Source organism: Dipodomys spectabilis, unplaced genomic scaffold (genome assembly GCF_019054845.1).
Source record: "Dipodomys spectabilis isolate Male_0828 unplaced genomic scaffold, ASM1905484v1 ptg000351l, whole genome shotgun sequence".
Classification (NCBI taxonomy): Eukaryota; Metazoa; Chordata; class Mammalia; order Rodentia; family Heteromyidae; genus Dipodomys; species Dipodomys spectabilis.
In genome coordinates this window covers 396116-409011 of record NW_024871028.1, presented here as the reverse complement: position 1 = coordinate 409011, position 12896 = coordinate 396116, and the positions used below count along the sequence as shown (strand labels likewise).

Here is a 12896-nt window from a genome sequence, read left to right as displayed (position 1 = left end):
TTGTTCCTGATATGGTATCTAAGGAGAGTCTTAAGATAGAAGATAAAAGTGCAGTATTTTTCAGTTTCCTCTAACCATCTTCTTAGCAAAATATATCTTTTAGGTTAGAATGGATTGAACCAAAAAGTGATGGATTACTTATTTTTGTGGGCACTTTAGACACAAGAAGATTTTCAAGGTAAAAGAAAAAATACAGCCAAATATTTGTGATCACAGCTTCTTGGACTGTTTTCTGGAGACAAAGTTTTACATTAAGTTTCAGGGCAACCAAATGCAAGAGGGAAGTTTAATAGACTTGCTTGGCCAATTAAACAGCATGAAAGAAGAAAATGGCAAATAATATTTAAGGAATTACTTTGACCAATTACTTTGTCAGAAGAAAGAAGGAAAAATATAATTCAAAATCAATTGACTTAAAAGTATGAAGAAAGAGTAGTGAAGAGAGATTAGAGAAAACATAGAGGATTGTTTTCTCTCCAGTGGAGTAATGGGTTCTTGATCTTGTTTCTTCCATTCTGTCTTCACAAGCTATCAAGTGTGTCTCACGACTGGATTATCCAGTTCAAACAGAGAACTCATAGAAGAAAGATAATATTTGCAGCAGATGTAGGTGATTTATAACCTTAGACAATCTATTTAAATCTGTTCAAAATTCTCCCCTATCCCAAACTTCTCTCTTTGTATAGCTTTGTTTGCTTTTCCCATGACGACCCTTCCTTCATTAACTGCTTAAAATTTGTGGAGGTCATATTCATACTTTCTAGAGATTTCAGATTGGTTGTGATTTTTTTGTGTTTTTGTTTTTTGTTGTGTTTTTAAACTGAATTTCAAAAGGTTGTGCAAGTGTTACAATTAAATATATCCATCTAATTGTCCAATGCTCTTGGATCAGAGTCACTCCTTCCATCATTCTCAACCAACCCCTTCTCCAAGATTTATTTCAGATTTACCACTTCCTTTATCATATGTTTAGATTGAGTATTCTAGCTGTACTTGCCCCTTGTTCATTTTTCATTCATTCTATGTCTTTACTATAATTCCTTTCTGTTTTCAACTTCCTGATAGTCATCCTGTTACACTGTCTATTAATACTTTGAAAGGTTTATGTACATTTCATGGAGTTTCCATACTGCATATGCTTGAACTGATGTCAGCTTATATTTCCATAATTCATTCAAATTTGCAAGACAGGAGACGTGAAGCACCTAACCATGATTTTATTCTCATCCATTTGGAAGATTAATCTTTAGTCAAAAAGAAAGTAAAAACATTGGCATAGAATGTATTCCTAACTACCAGTTCTTATAAATGGCTTTGTACAATGGTGTGATTGTTTTATTTTACATGGGATATTATTTTCTACTACCTATAAGTTTTGGAAAAAGAAGAATACTAAAATTTATTCCTATAGAGGAATATGATAGAAATAGAAGACAGATTTTATGTTTGTCATATCTCTGATGAGTACCCATATTCAAGACTTAAGTCATATTTCTTCCTATGTTAGACAGATAGGGAAAACATATTATTACATATGATAAGACAACTACTTGTGACTTTTTAAAATGTACCTTATTAAATGATGACATTGACTTTATTAGCTAATTTTTGGGTTTGAAATTTGGGAGGCTGATCTACCTAACACATTTCTGGAAGGCCCTTACTGAAAAACACAAATTGTGGGTGGTACTATTTCTACACTTTAATGAATGGTTGAATGTGTTGGGCATTAGTGCTGGGTAAATAATTCAACTCTATTGTAACTTGCTGCCTACACTTGAAAAACTTGTAATGTCACTAAGTATCATCTACTTGTCAAATGTTATTTTGGCGAATGTGATTTTAAAAAGTTAATTTGAAAAGGAATAATTTTCAAAATATTAAATGTAGATCATCATTGGTTTGAGAGTGACATTTTTATACCACTGAAATATGTTGTACTGAAGTCCCAGTGTTTTGAAGCACTAAGGATCTTCTCAATATTTTTCTGAATTACATTTGAACTCTAAGTAAATTTTTCTGGGCCTTGGTAGACCAATTATCGATCTATCCTTCCAGGAACTACTTTTTGGCTCACTTATGCAGGACTAAAATCTTTCATTAATCATAGGGGAGGGGTATTAAAAATAATCTTATGACACTTTGTGAACTTGTTCACTCATATGAGCTGGTCAGCTGTAAGTTGAATGTTTGAATTGTCATACATACTCTCAAATTTTGTGATCTCATCTTTCATTTTAAGTTGCCGTGCATTTCACAATTGCTTACTGCTAATTCCTGCATCTCAAGGAATTGGTGCCCTTAAATATAGGAAATTAGAACTTGAGATGGATCTTCAAATACTTTGTGTTGGCATGTTGCATGGGCCTTGGTGAGAAGTCTTGCCTCTGTTATCTGATGATGCCGATAACTGGGACCTGGGATCCTAGGAATCATTGTGTCATGCAGAAGAATAATATTTGTTAGACACCTTATCAGCAAAATTTGGGCATAATTAGTAGGATTGCTTCAGAAATATGTTGAAAAACAGTTTGGGACCAGCGAGTTAAAACAATAAACAGAGAAGCAGAGCAAAATCCCTTTTAGATTAGCGGAAAACAACATTGTTTTTTTTACCATGTGAATTCAGAAGACCAAGAACAGTTAGAATGTATCACAAGTTTATACCAAAGACATTGCTCTGATACTTTATATATTCTAATATACATTTTAAACCTAATTATTTATATTCCTATTCTATTTATTGGAATAAATAAATATTAATTTATTAGTGAAATTATCAACTAATTCTAGTAAGTTTCACTGTGTGAAATATAAAATCAGCACATATAAATATAAAATATATAACTATATAATATAAGAAAAAGACACATGCTTTGCATTGTTCTGTTGTGGTTACAGTATCAAAGGCAACTCTGTTTTAAAGTATTATTCCATTATCTGTACCTCAGTGTTTGATAGAGTTGGACCTAAAGCTTTACCATTAAAACATTACCAATTAAAGGCCTAATAATGAGGAGAAACATCTGGACTTCTCCTGCAACTATGAAAATATTTCGTGATAGAAATGCAGTGGTGTAAGTTCCTGCCTGGTTGGATGGTAGACAGGCCAGGACATTAAGTAATCATGCATATGATCAATTTTTTCACCTTCTTGGCTTTAGCTACTTTTGAAATGTTAGATATAATAAACAATTATATTTTGATAAAATATCTTCTAGTCTGAACACTTCTGACTGAACTGTTCATCTCTCTATGATCCCTTGTAACATTTAAGTTTTGTTCAAGTAAAACAATCTATGTTGTCAGGGTAAGATATTCTGATTGGTCTGTTCCTACATGAGAGAAGAGTAAAGGGTCAGGTAGACATTTGTGCCAGTAAGACCTCATTTGGGAAAATGTCAGCTGCAGAATGTTATAAGTAGCTCTTAAGCAAGGCTTACTTTGAATCCATTAGCTCCACAAACCTAATTCAGTTGGATCAATAAGTACTTGAAAAAGCCATCACCTTTGGACCTAGCTATAAATTATTGAAAGTATGATCAAATTCCAAATGAAAAAGACTTAAAATTGTCATTGACAAAAAAAATTGCAAATGTGAGCAATCGATTGAACATGTAATTTTTCCCCTATTCACAGAATTTTAGGGAAATAATAGCATTGTTAGGAACAATAAGATTTCCTTGTTCCAAGTAGGCACCCACGGATATAAGCCTGTATAAAGATTGCATCACTAACTACTTAAATTTAGAAGATACTACATGCTTCAGCAGCACGTATTCCCAAATTACAATACAGAGATTAACATGGCAATTGCACAAGGATGATATGAAAATTTGTGAAGTATTCCGTATTTTTCATTCTTCAGATGCAAGGAATGAAAAACAGTTATTAAAAAGTTGATTACAGGGCTGGGAAGGTGACTCAGTGGTAGAGCGCTTGCCTTGCATGCTCGAGGCCCTGGGTTCGATTCCTCAGCACCACATAAGCAAAAAGAAAAAAGCCGGAAGTGGCGCTGTGGCTTCAGTGGTAGAGCGCTAGCCTTGAGCTGAAGAGCTGAGGAACAGCACCCAGGCCCAGAGTTCAGGCCCCAGGACCGGACCTAAAAAAAAAAAAAAGTTGATTACAAAATAACAAGTGTAACAACAAACGTAATTCCTTTAAATTAAATTTAGTTTGGTATTAGTGTATTAAATCTTCACCTCAGAAAGGCGTTTACATAGCATAAACTTTACAAAACTTTTGAAATTAGACAAAATTGTCATTTTATCCCAAAGAAAAATAATATTAGGACCTAGGCAAAAAAGGAATCTAAAACTTTCTATATGGAATACAATCTGAAAGGACACATTAATGAACCTATATATTATAAAATAATATAGAATTCAAAGTATATCTAGGAAAGAATAAAATAAATTATGAACATTATGCAAACATAGAATATAGAATATTTTAAAATATTCTTTTTCAGACAACCACCAGAAATACTTTAGTTTCTGTACTACTCATTTCAACAGATACATTAAAATTATTTCTGATTAAAAAATCACAAACTCTGCAGAAATCATTATACATGTATACAAAAACTCTTGAATTCATTTTGACATCCAATGCAGGCAATTCACTTGGAAGAATTCCATGGAATTCATGAATTTTTACAGTAAGTATTGGTGTTGCCGGGCGCTGGTGGCTCACTCCTGTAATCCTAGCTACTCAGGACGCTGAGATCTAAGGCTCATGGTTCAAAGCCAGCCCGGGAAGGAAAGTCCGTGAGACTCTTATCTCCAATAAACCACTAGAAAACTGGAAGTGAAGCTGTGGCTCAAGTGGTAGAGCACTCACCTTGAGCTGAAGAGCACAGGCATAGCGCCCAGGCCCAGTGTTCAAGCCCCATGACCGAGCAAAAAAAAAAAAAAAAAAGATATTGTCCTTATTTGGATTGTGGAATTATTTTGTACGGACACAAAGGATGGACTTGCATTTTTGAAATTTAAGAAACTTAACCCTACCATTAGGACTTAAGAGAACAATTTGTACAGCCTTCCACAGCTTCATAGAGGTAGTGATAAATACTTATCCTTTGGGCAATTTCAAATGCAGTTTCTTCTAAGTTGTTCTTCACGCCTGGTTTATATAATGGTTCAACAGAAGGAGATCCAGTGTATCTTTGCTATCTCAATTCTCAGCACAAGATGTAAGGGGGTCAAGAGGCCTTTAGTTAGGGCATTGGTATCTGTATCATGATGAAGTAAGAAAGAAGCCAGTCTGGTATTATTCTGCATATATACACTTTGCAGGGGTGTCCAGCCATCTACAGTTATTGCATTTGCCACTTGAGCCACCAACTCATGGACAATGTCTAAGCGTCCACTGTCGGCTTCCAGATGAAGTGGGGTATACTCATCATCATCCCCTATTATTCACATGAGTGGCCTTTTTGAAAAGTAGTTTCTGCACTGTAGTAAGCTGAATATTTTCAGTAGCCCAATGAAGAAATTTACTTGGATCCTTCTCCATTTTTTGTCTTGCAATTGATACTATTCCTTACTTTTTCATCTTGTTCCTCATCTTTCTAAGAATTCACTAAGCAGAGACTTTGAGAGCCAGTGGGAATGAGGTTTCCATGTATTTCCCTAACAGTTCACATAGGTTGAACTGGTCAGAAATATCCGGTGAATTTTCTGCATATTTTTTTCACCATGATTTATATTCTCTTTTTCTAATTTTACTATTCGAAATTATTCTAACTGGAGAGAAGGGAATTGATGGAGAACAGAGGAAAGATGTTCCTCCATATTCAAAGGTACAGACTGAAAATGAGAACCAGTGATGTCTTCATGTGCAGCTTATTCTAGGAATGAGAAAATATGAAATAATGCCTTCTATATAAATGATTTGGGAAATGGCAGAGCAAAAAGTGAAATGATACAACCAAAAATATAAAAGCAAAATAAATTAGGATAATCATGGAGCAATCATATTATCTATGAGAACCATGAAATAGAGAAAGGAAGAGAGATACACATGTGCAATGACCTAGCTAGCCACAAAATCCATGCCTCTGATCAATTGATAGAGCAAACAAAATTGTATTTTTTAAAAAAGATTGAAATAGAATTTATGTATTTACTTGAACTTAGTAAATACATTTTTAGTAGCCTACATAAAGAGACATAGCTTTGACCAAATTACAGACAAGAATCTAAATCCTTGGTAATTCTAGTAACAGATCTGACTGAAATCAGTTGAATGACACTTTTCCTGTACAATGAAGAAATAGGTCCAAGCTAGTAAAGCAGCTAGAGAAGGCAGGCAGATTGTATCTGTGACAAAACTTTGTGTAAAATGGTATTGAGGATTTCTTACTGGTGATCCACTTGCACTGGAAGCATGATTCTGAACTATTGCTTGCTGATTCTGAACTATTGCTTTGATCATTATATTCTCCAAGAAGAAAAAATGAGAATTGATAGTTTAGGACTACTAATACATTTTCACCTTCTCACTAAGCACCTTCAATCATCAAAATCACATGAAGACAATAGACAGGCCTACTTTTTTAGATGAAAACAAGTGTCTTTAAAAAAACATGGAATTTATGTAGTCATGCATAGGACTTCTATTTTACTAATGCCTCATATGTTTTAATAATGTTAGGTAACAATAAATAATGGATCTATTAGAAAGCTCTTAAAGCTCATATGTTCAATAGTGAGTTCTCTTACACTGTATCATGGTATTTTTTGTTTATGGTCTTATGAAGAAATTTACATTACTAACTTGAATTTCTGACAGGACAGTATCATCACTGTACATCTTGCTTCTATACTCTCAGTTTTACATTACTATCTAAGTATGTGCATTAGATAACTATAGAGGAAAAAGTAGAAGCCACACTGATGGCTCATGTCTTTAATCCTAGTTAATCAGAAAGATGAAATCTGAGGATTGTGGTTTGAAAGCAGACCAAGAAAAAAAAGTCCATTAGATTCTGATTTGAAAGTGACCAGCAAAAGATAGAAATGGAGCTGTGGTACAAGCAATAAAATGCTAGCCTTGAGAAAACTGAAATAAAAAATAACAAATTCTGGCAAAAAGCTGTGTGTACAGTAGGAAATGCCCTGCTGTGTTAGGAGCCATTCCAGATGTGTGAGAGGCTCTGAGTTTTGTCTACAGTTGTTCGGAGACCAATATTGCCATCTTCCCGGGGGTTGGAATATTCATGTGCTCAAGGACTGCTGAGGCCTTGGGCTACCCGTTGGTGTGTGTGTGTGTGTGTGGTGTGTGTGTGTGTGTGTGGTGTTTGTGTGTGTGTGTGTGTGTGTCTGTGTGTGTATTTTTCCCTCATTTTTCTCTGTCCACTTGGTGAGTGCCTGTCTGCCTATTCCTAAATTCAGATGGTGCCGCTTCTCCATTGCAACCTTGCCTTTAGCCCCCTATCAGGATCTATAATGAGTCTTAAATTGTCAGAGACCTAAATATTCCACTTTTCCTTTGGAGCCCAAGTTCAGCTATCCATATCTTTGTCCACCTCCAGAGGAGGTGTGTGTGTGTGTTTGCCAGGGCTTGAACTCAGAACCTAGGTGTTATCCTAGGTATCTTTAGCTTGTTTGCACAAGGTTGGTGCTGTACTACTTGAACTACGGTAGCTCCGCTTCCCATCTTTTTCGTGATTCTTTGGAGATAAGAGTTTGCCCAGGCTAGCTTTGAATCTTGATTGATCCATAGGTCTCAGCCTTGAGTAGCTAGGATTATAGGCATGAGCCACTGGCATCCAACTGCATGGATATCTTTTCCTACACTCTTCTGTTCTAACAGCTGTCTACTTGCCCTGGCCTAGATCTCTGACCTCCACATCAGCTTCCACCAGCCTCTGACTGTGAAGAACATAAAACTCAAACCTGATCCCATTCTTTTTCCTCAGGGGAGGAGGTTATGTTTCATCTGAAGCTAGGGATAAGAGGGGTAGCTGTAGATGTGTGCTCAGCTGGAGAGAGGTAGTCTGTTTTAGCCAAGAAAGGAAGTGTGGCCAGATGCTAATAGCTCATGCTCTCATACTCCTAGCTCCTCAGGAGTCTGAGATCTGAGGATTGCCATTCAGAGGCAGCCCAGCTAGAAAAGTCTGTGAGACTCTCTTCTGCAAATAACCACCCAAAAGCTGGAAGAAAAGCTGTGGCTTAAGTGGAAAAGTGCTAGCCCTGAATGAAAAATGTGAGGGACAGAGCCCAGGACCTGAGATCAAGCCCTAGAACCAAGGTGCTTATGCGTGCACACGCACGCACACGCGCGCGCGTGCACACACACACACACACACACACACACACACAAACATACACAGGAAGGTGGTAATGATGAGTTGAGCTAGAACTGGGGGCAGCCCTGAGGCATTGTCACAGTAAACTCTACAGGCATATCAAGTGTTATCTCCCTAAATCCTTCTTGGGCTGAGGGGTCTGCCATGGAAGTAAGTTCCATGGAACCAGTCCCTCCATTTGTGCACTGGGCCACAGGACCAAGGAGAGGGCACTATGGATGCTCATTTGTAGTCAGCCCACGATTGCAGACCTTCCTGTGTCCCTGAGCACTGGTGAGAAAAGCAGGCCTCTGAGCCCTGTGACTCCAGGGACAGCTAGTGCTACAAGCATCAGCCAGCCGGCTGTGGATTCCTGAGCCTACAAGTCTTTCATGAGCCCAACTCAACACTTGCCCAAGGTGTGCCTGACAAATTCACTCTTGTGATACCTGCATGAATGGGCATTACCTGATATGAAATCTTGCAGCTTCTGCCCCTCCTGGCTCAGAACTGTGGTCTGAGACATCAATTTACTGCTCAGATCCACATTACATGCATGACAGATGCCATTCTGATTATCTCCATGCCCCAAGGCTCCACCCTTCTCTGGTACTATGTCTTGCTTTGTAGACAATGGCCTCCAAACAGGCTGCTCTCAAGCCGCGTAGGACACCTAGACATTGGGAGACCCTTAGGGGCCCACTGGAAAGTACTCTGCCTAGAGCCACAGAGGTACTAGCAGGCCAGGGGTTGGTCATGGGGCTTGAACTCTGGGACTGGGCGTTGTCCCTAAGCTCTTCAGCTTACCACTTGAGCTAAAGAGCCACTTCCGGTTTTATGGAGGTTCCTTGGAGATCAGAGTCTCTTGGACTTTCCTGCTTGGGCTGGCTTTGAACTGTGGTCCTCACATCTCAGTCTTCTGAGGACTAGTCTTTCACCACAGTGGAGTAGGAGCTCCTGAAAGCTTTTCTTTAATTTTTCTGTGCCATTACTGGGGCTTGAACTCAGGGTCTGGGCTCTGGTCTCTTAACATTTTCCCTCAAGGTTAGCACTTTACCACTTGAGCCACAGCTCCGTTTCTGGCTTTTAGTAGTTCATTGGCAAGAAGAGTCTCACTAACTTTCCTCCCCTGAGCTGGCTTCACATAAGATCTCTATCTCAGTCTCCTGAGTAGCTAAGATTTACAGGGGTTGAGCCACTGGTGGCATTGTGCTAGAAGCTTTTCTTTTCTTTTTATTGTGAAAATACTGTACAGAGGGGTTAAAATTACATGGGCAAGATAATGAGTACATTTCTTACCAAGCATTGTAGCCTCCTTCTTTGTTTCCCCTTCCCATCACTTCCCAGCCTCCCCTCGGCCCCCCACCCAACCTTCCCCCCGCCCGCACCAAAGTTGTAAAGTTCGTTTTAAACATGACAACTTATACTTCTCATTGTTGCAATGGGTCAAACAAGCGTTCTTCCCTGCGTTTGCCCTGCCTTCTATATGCAAAGGAGGTCAGAGGGTCAGGAGCTGTTAAAAATAAGATTCCAGCCACAGGAAATGGATGGGGTCCCTGGTAAAAAGCCGAGCTAATCTTCCCCCTGGGCCCCATTGTGGGACCCCACCCTCTGCCCTACCTGTGACTCAGCCTTGAATGTCCTGCCATACTTGCTTGAAGCCACAGAACCTTCATTCCACCCACACCATCTGCTCTACACCTCAGGACCTTTGCCCATGCTGTACCTTCTGCCTGAGGCCCTCTGCCCTGAATCCACATCTTGGAACTCCTGGGGAATTTTGGCACTGCTTATATCACCTCCTGGAGCAAGTATTTACTTCCCTTCTCCCACTTTTTTTTCATATTGAGTTGCTAGAGATGGAACTTGTGCAGGCTGACTGGCAAAGGCTCTATCTTGTGTGTGTGTGTCTGTGTGTGTGTGTGTGTGTGTGTGTGTGTGTGTGTGCATGTGCGTGCCAGTCCTAGGGTTTGATTTCATGGCCTGGATGCTATCCTATCCCTGAGCTTTTGTGCTCAAGGCTAGCACTCTAGTACTTAAACCACAGCTCTACTTCTGGCTTTTTGTGTTTAATTGGAGAAAAGTGTCTCATATAGACTTTCCTGCTTGCAATTGGGATCCTCAGATCTCAGCCTCCTGAGTAGCTTACAGAGGTTAACCACCAATACCTACCCTCTACCCTACCTCTTACCTATAACCTTGGCCCTCCTCTGATTCCCAGAAGAATATGTCTCATCAGGCTCACTTATTTTTTTGCCAATCTTGGGGCATGAACTCAAGTTCTGGGCATGTTCCTGAGCTTCTTTTGCTCAAGGCTAGCCCACTATCACTTAAGCCACAGTGCCACTTTTGGCTTTTTCTCTTTCTGTGGTACTGAGCAATCGAACCCAGGGCTTAGTGCGTGCTAGGTAAGCACTCTACCATTAAGCCACATTCGCACCCCAAGGCTCCCTTCTAATGGGAATTATGAGGGTGAGATTTATTGGCATATCCCTTTCGGCATATATATTGTTGACTATTTCATATCTTTGCCAAGATTTCGGACCAGCCTGTGACTCAGCAATGAGGAATGATAAATGAGTGATAGCCACCAGGCCCTAGAGGTCTAGGCTCACATCCTACAGAGGGATAGAGAATATGGAACCAGAAACTTTGACAACTCCTACAGTCTAGGTACTGTGATCTCCCTGGAGGCAGTGGCTGGCTGCTAGGTGTCCTGATTGGACACCTCAGCCAGAACATAAGACTTCAGTTATTAAATGGCAGAGAAGAATGCTTTGTTCGAGCTTCCAGCTCAGACTTAGAACTCTCTGAGGGCTTGTTCCAGCTTACCCAGGTTGGGGGACTGGGCATGGGCAACCTGCTGAATGCCTGTCATCCATACATCATCCATCCATACACAGAGATATAGAGTTATTGCCTCCTTTTTGGGGGGGCAGGGGGGGCAGTTCCAGGTTTGTTCTATGAGTCTAGGCCTTGTCCCTGAGTTCCTTTTGCTCAATGGTAGCATTCTGTCCTTGAGCCACAGCCCCATTCATGTTTTTTTTTTTTCCCTGTGATCTCTTAAAAATAAGAGTGTCTCAGGCTTTCCTGCCACGGCTGAATTCAAATTGTCATTCTCTACATCTCAGCTTCCTGAGGAGTTAGGATTACAGGCAAGAGCCCTGGCTCCTTCGTTTCTTTTCATCTTTTTGTGCTTTTTTGTAATTTTAACAATCTGAAATCTTCAAGGTGTCATTCTAATGGTTTGCATTCAAAAGAAACTAACCAGGCTTGGAGTTCGAAAGCCAGGACTGTCACCCACAAATGGAAGGAGATCCTGAAAAACTCATTCATATTCATGTGAATGCTAATGGAATGTTATAAAAGTAATAATTAAATTTGCAGTAAATTCATGATTCTATTTTATAATGCCACAGAAAAGTTATTGGATTTATATCTTCCATTCTAGCACCATAGTATGATTCCCATAATGGAAGGATACTGACTAATTTTTAATTAATGCTTTTATAAGTATTCAAACACGATACTTCATTAAATGGAGGCATAATTTAATGACTAATAATGGTTATCATATATATAATTTAATATCCTCACATTCCCTCTCTCTCTGTATGCATATATATCTACATATCTATCTATCTATCTATCTATCTATCTATCTATCTATGTTTCTTTCTATATATAGATATATATCTATATTCTATAGATATCTCTATAGATATATAGAGAGATATATAGATATATCTCTCTATATATATCTATATATCTTCTCTATATATCTATAAATTTATAGATATATAGAGACATATATAGATCTATCTATATCTATATCTATCTATCTATATATATATATAGAGAGAGAGAGAGAGAGAGAGAGAGAACGATCACTCCTGTGGCTTGATTACAGGTCATCAGAACTTTCTGGAGCTCAGTTTGCCAGAGGCTGGTGTGCTAAGACTGTGATCCCATTTATGGATTGGCCATTGTAGGCCTTGAGTTGAAATCCCAGCATCATCAAAAATTTATTCGTGCAGTAAGAAGCCAATTTTGACACTTTTTTCCTTCTCTTTGAATGTCCTGGGTCTCAGTATGATGTATAATCCATATGCAAATATATCCTATGTGATATGATGTAATAAAAGAACTATTATATGGGTAATAATACTAAATAATCAAGGGTAATAAAGATCATATGCAGTAAACCCATGCATGAAAATAGATCTCATATATTAGTATTACTTTTTCCAGTGCTGGGCTTCATTTCAGGCCCTGGGAACTAGTCTGAATTTCTTGTCTTCAAGGACAGTGAGCTTTTCCCCTTTACCCACAGTGTCACAGAGTTATCCAGACCCTCAGTTCAAATAAAAGGCCTGCCAGAAAAATGGTGCAAATTCCAAATCAGGGCCTTATAATAATTATTATTTTTTTGGCCAAGCACAGGGCTTGCATTCAGGTCTTGGCATCTCTGCCACAGCCCACCCTTGGATCCTAGGACCCTAGTTCAAATCTTGAGGCTGGCAAAAAAAAAGGAGAAGCATAAAACTGAGAAGTTCAAGAGGTGGTTTTTTACTTTTTTTTTCCCTTTGTATTATGACCATCC

General features: G+C 38.7%; 1 pseudogene; it reads left to right on the top strand.

The window, feature by feature from the left end:
* Positions 1–3761: 3761 nt before the first annotated feature.
* On the top strand, positions 3762–3858 carry LOC122095458 (annotated as a pseudogene).
* Positions 3859–12896: the final 9038 nt, after the last annotated feature.